The sequence below is a fragment of the Pelophylax lessonae genome (genome assembly GCF_965119305.1).
Source record: "Pelophylax lessonae genome assembly, chromosome: 2".
In the NCBI taxonomy this organism is placed as follows: domain Eukaryota; kingdom Metazoa; phylum Chordata; class Amphibia; order Anura; family Ranidae; genus Pelophylax; species Pelophylax lessonae.
The window spans coordinates 224,388,646-224,394,645 of NC_138769.1; positions in this window are offsets into that span (position 1 = coordinate 224,388,646).

Sequence of the window (6,000 nt, forward strand, 5' to 3'; positions counted from 1 at the left end):
GACCTAAATGGCTTAGGTCCTTTCTCCTGTGTGCTGAAGGCACGAACGGGCTGCCTGGGTGCTGAAAAAGAAGGGCCCCGTCTATTACGCGGTGACTTGCCCTTAGCGGATAGAGGAAGAAGAGTTCTCTTCCCACCTGTGAGGCCTTTGAGCAGTTCATCCAACAAAGAGCCCAAAAAGACGGTCCCCCGTAAAGGGGAGATCTGATAGAGCCTTTTTAGAAGCCTGGTCCACAGACACACCATACGCGGTTACCATTATTGCGTTTAGAACAACACCACTGACTAGCGACAGTTTTGTCACAGTAGGCAGGAAAAGGGAGTACCTTTGCCGCTTTTAGGGGATCTGTGGGCCCCGAGGGGACCAGCGTCCCCATGTTAAAATTTTCTGCACTGATAAAATCAGTGCATCCACCAGTGCCCTTTCATGCGCATGTGCAGTAAAAAAGGAATCATCCTCACCGCAGAGCACCCAAAGTGCATGGACACAGACCCAGTAGAGTTGCTATATGCTAACCTCACTCTGAGAGCATAAGCAGGGGAGGTCACCAACCACAATCCCACTAGGAGACGCAAGCTAAAGTGCTATGAAAGGACCCCTATTAGACCTAAGGATCGCCCACCATAAAGGACATAAAAGGACATAGCCTCCTATAAAGGGGAAGAGGGGGCCCGTCTTGACGCAGATGCGCAGGCAGAGTACTCCCACACAACAATGCCCCCACGGCACCCTCTGGTTCAAGGGGGGTGCCAGGCAGTCCATATGTCCACCCCCCCTGAGGGGGGAAGGGGGGGCCCATCCGCTGCTCTATCACCCTGGTCAGCAGCTCAAACAGCCTGGTCAACAGCTCGGTTAGCAACTTGGACAGCCAGCCGCGAGTAGGCCGCAAAGCTGCGGCCTAAATTTGGGGCCCGATCTGGTTGCGAGTCCGCCGTCAGCTTGATCAGCAGCTCGGTTAGGAGCTCGGACAGCCTGGTCAGACGCCCGGACAGCTTGGTCAGTCACTCAGACAGCCAGCTCCTTGAGCCGCTGCCTTAATTTTTGGCCCGATCCGGCCGCATGAGACGATCCGTTGGCATCCACCGGTCAGCTTGGTAAGGCGCTCGGACAGCTTAGTGAGCCCATCAAGTACCCGGACAGCCACGAGTCAGCCGCAAAGCCGCGGCCTCAATTTTCTGCCTGATCCGGCTACGTGAGGTACACATTTGTAGGCAGTACCGTCCACTCATCTCGGTCAGCTTGGTCAGGTACCCGGACAGCTGCGAGTAGGCCGCAAAGCAACGGACTAAATTTTCGGCCTGATACAGTCACGTGAGGCGCAGACCAGCGGATGAAGAAACATCTGCACCCCTCCTAAGCCTATGATCACCGCAGGGAGCCCAAAGGGAACTTGCTCAAGGACCCCCGTTGGCGATCCGGGCAGCCCAGTCAGCAACAACCGCGTCCACCCCCCTCCTTACTGGAGCAAGTGGCAAAGCCAGCTCCAACCTACCCCGGGAGAGGTTGGAGCCAAAGACCACCATTACTGGTGGCTGAGGGAAATGGAAGGGAACCCGGGGGTCCAATCATCCCAAGGAGGGGCCCACATCCACCCCAAGACCGCAAGAGCTATGGGGGGACACTACTCACCATACCAATGACAATAATAACTAGCTAAAAAAAACGTCTGTTAGACTTACCGGTAACTGTTTCTACGAACCTTCCAGGACGGCAACACATGAGAGATGAGAGGCTCCACCCTACAGGAAACACAATCAGTTCACAGCTGTTAAAAGGCCCCACCCTTCCCCTTGTAGTAAAAAAGTAGTTCTGCAACCGATTCAATAGGGATGAATAATCACTTAGGTACTTACCACCTATTGTTTACATTCTTTCCTCTCCCTTTTTTTAACAGGGCGGGAAGTAGGCCTGCCGTCCTGAAGGGTTCGTAGAAACACCGTTACCTGTAATTCTAACGGACAGTTTTCTCCTCTCACCTTCCAGGACGGCAACACATAAGAGGATAATAAAGTAACCACAGGCCTACCTTAGGGTGGGACCACTGCCTGCAAGATCTTTCTGCCAAATGCCAGGCTTGCATCGTGTTTTACCTCCACTCCATTAGGAGCGATGCAGATATCTTGGATCAAGAGGCTGATCAGCAGGTCTGTCCCTCTAAAGTCTCTGCCTTCTCTGCTTTGGATGCAGGATGCAGGACCTATCTGGAGTGGAACTTAAAGACGAAATCAGAAAAACCTGTGCAATCAGGAGGTTAGCAAGATTGACTGTCTAAATAAGGGGTGGGGAACCTGCGGCCCGCACAATCGTTGCGTTCAAGCACCCCCCCCCCCCCCGCGTGCCACTGAGTCTGTGTATGCCAGCGGAGCTGTCAGAAGGAGCCGATGTCTCCGTCCTGACAGTGTGAGTCACAGAAAAGGGTGGACCCGAGGCACAGAGCAGTGCGCCCCGAGCCCACCCATGCAGAATGAGAGGGTCTGAGACCCGCTCCCTGATTGGCCGAAAGGCGAAACCATGCCATTGGTCGAGGAGGAGGCGGGAGGACTCGAAGAGAAGCCGCTGCTGCAGGTAAGTGCACTGGCTTTCTGCATTGAAAGGGGGCACGCTGTGGTCAGTCTGCATTGAAAGGGGGCACGCTGTGGTCAGTCTGCATTGAATGGGGGCACGCTGTGGTCAGTCTGCATTGAATGGGGGCACGCTGTGGTCAGTCTGCATTACATAGTTAGTGAGGTTGAAAAAAGACACAAGTCCATCCAGTTCAACCCATGATGCGTGTGTGTGTTTGCTTTTAACCGTACATTGTGTACCCCTGTATGTTGTGGTCTTTAAGGTGTACATCTAATAGTTTTTTGAAACTATCTATGCTCCCCGCTGATACGACTGCTTGTGGAAGAGAATTCCACATCCTTACCGCTCTTACAGTGAAGAACCCCTTACGCACTTTAAGGTTAAACCGCCTTTCCTCAAGTTTTAGTGAGTGGCCACGTGTCTTATTGTATTCCCTTTCTCTGAATAGTTTGTTCCTTATGCTAGGGTCGCCAGTACAGTATTTGTACATTGATATCATATCCCCCCTCAATCGTCTCTTCTCCAGAGAGAATAGGTTCAGTGCTTGTAGTCTTTCCTCATAGCCGATGTCCTCCATTCCCCTAATTATTTTTGTTGCCCTCCTCTGGACTTTCTCCAGTTCCAGCACATCCTTCCTGCGGACCGGTGCCCAGAACTGGACAGCATACTCCAGATGTGGCCGGACCAGAGTCTTGTAGAGCGGGAGAATAATCTCTTTATTTCTGGAGTGAATCCCCTTTTTTATACATCCCAGTATTCTGTTGGCTTTGCTTGCGGCGGCTTGGCATTGCATGCCACTGCCAAGCCTGTTGTCTACCAGTACCCCCAAGTCCTTTTCCATCCTAGACTCACCCAGAGGTTCACCCCCTAGTGAATAGCTTGCTTTCTGGTTTCTGGCACCCAAGTGCATTACTTTACATTTTTCTACATTAAACCTCATCTGCCATGTGGTTGCCCACCCCGTTATTTTGTTCAGGTCTGCTTGCAAGATTTCCACATCCTGCATAGAAGATATTGGCATGCCTAATTTAGTATCATCTGCAAATACTGAGATTGTACTAGATATCCCCTCCTCTAGATCATTTATGAATAAATTAAACAGGATTGGTCCCAGGACAGAACCCTGGGGGACCCCACTTTCCACACCCGCCCAATCCGAGTACTCCCCATTAATCACCACCCTCTGTACTCTCCCCTGGAGCCAGGTCTCTATCCAGGTACTCACCTTATGATCCATACCTACCTTCCTTAGTTTGTACAGTAAGCGTTTGTGAGGAACGGTGTCAAAGGCCTTTGCGAAGTCCAGATACACCACATCCACAGGCTTACCTTTATCTAGGTGGCAGCTCACTTCATCGTAGAAGGTTAACAGATTGGTTTGGCACGAACGATTTTTCATGAATCCATGCTGATTTCCACTTATAATACCATTTTCATTACTAAAGTCTTGTATGTGGTCCCTTATCATCCCCTCCAAAATTTTGCAGACTACTGATGTTAGGCTGACCGGCCTATAGTTACCCGGGAAATATCTCGGCCCCTTTTTAAATATTGGTACCACGTTGGCTTTTTTCCAATCAGCTGGCACCATACCCGTCTGTAAACTATCCTTAAAGATCAAGAATAATGGTCTGGCAATCACCTGGCTGAGCTCATTAAGAACCCTCGGGTGCAAGCCATCCGGTCCCGGGGATTTATTTATGTTAAGTTTCTCTAGTTTAGCTCTAAGTCTATCCTCTGTTAGCCATGGCGGCACTTCCTGAGGTGTATTATTTAGTTCGGCCTTACAAGCGGGTTTCGTGTAGCCCCCCGATTCCTTTGTGAAGACTGAAGAAAAGAAATTATTTAACACTTCCGCCTTTTCTCTGTCCTCAGTGGCCATTTTTCCTTTATCATCTTTTATGGGGCCAATGTGCTCTGGCCTGGCTTTCTTACTGTTTATATACTTAAAGAACTTCTTGGGGTTCTTTTTGCTCTCCTCCGCTATATGTCTCTCGTGTTCTATTTTAGCCGCCCTGATTTCATCTTTACATTTCTTATTACACTCTTTGTAGTGCTTAAATGCTGCCAATGACCCCTCAGTCTTGTATTTTTTGAAGGCCTTTTCTTTAGCTCTAATATACATTTTAATGTTGGAGTTTAGCCACCCAGGGTTTAGTTTTGCTCTTTTAAATTTATTTCCCTGTGGAATGCACTGGCCCACTCCCTTGTTAAGTATGCTCTTGAAGCACTCCCATTTTTCCTCCGTGTTCTTTGTTCCCAGGGTTCTATCCCATTTGATATTTTCTAGCAGCGAGCGCAGTTTAGGGAAATTGGCTCTTGTGAAATTCAGCGTCCTTATATTACCCTTGTGTTTCCTATTACTGTAATTAATACTGAAACCAATTGACCTATGGTCACTGTTCCCTAAGTTGTCCCGTATTTCTATATCCGTGATCAGGTCTGTATTGTTGGTAATCAGTAGGTCAAGTACCGCATTGCTTCTTGTCGGTGCATTCACCATCTGACCCATGAAATTGTCCTGCAAAACATTTAGGAACTGCCGAGCCTTGGCTGAGTGTGCGGTTCCTTCTGCCCAGTCTATATCCGGATAATTAAAGTCCCCCATTATAATGACATTTCCCATCCTTGCTGCCAATCCTATCTGTAACATGAGGTCCGCCTCACCCTCCTCCCTCTGGTTGGGGGGCCTATAGCATACGCCCAATATTACCTTCCCCGCCGTGCCTTCCCTTTGAAGCTCTACCCATAGGGATTCTGCCTCGTCCATAGCTCCATTATTAATATCATCCCTCATATTTACCTGTATACTGTTCTTAATATACAAACATACCCCTCCCCCTTTTTTACTTTCTCTATCTCTGCGATAAAGGGAATACCCCTGAATGGACGCCATCCAGTCATGAGAGCTGTCAAACCAAGTCTCAGTTATCCCCACAAAATCTAAGTCCTCCTCAAATATCAGCAGCTCCAGCTCTCCCATCTTGTTGGCCAGGCTTCTGGCATTGGTATACAAACCTCGTAATTTTGATCGGTTATATTTATCCTCTTTTGATGTTTTTAGGCTGCTCTCTTGATTTTTCCCCATACCCACCCTGGGTATAGGAGCTCCGCACACCCTATCGCTAATGCCCCCATTTCTGCCCTCTGAAACTTGCTTTCCACTGGGTAATTCTACATCTGTACCCTCCCCCCCATTCCCTAGTTTAAAAGCCCCTCTAACTCTTTGGCCATCCTCGCACCCAGTACGGCTGCACCCACCCCATTTAGGTGCAATCCGTCCCTACCAAAGAGCCGGTGACCGACTGAGAAGTCGGCCCAGTTCTCCAGGAACCCGAAACCCTCCTTACTACACCAGCTCCTCAGCCACTCGTTAACTTCCCTAATCTCCCGCTGCCTCTCTGGTGTGGCTCGAGGTACAGGTAGTATTTCGGA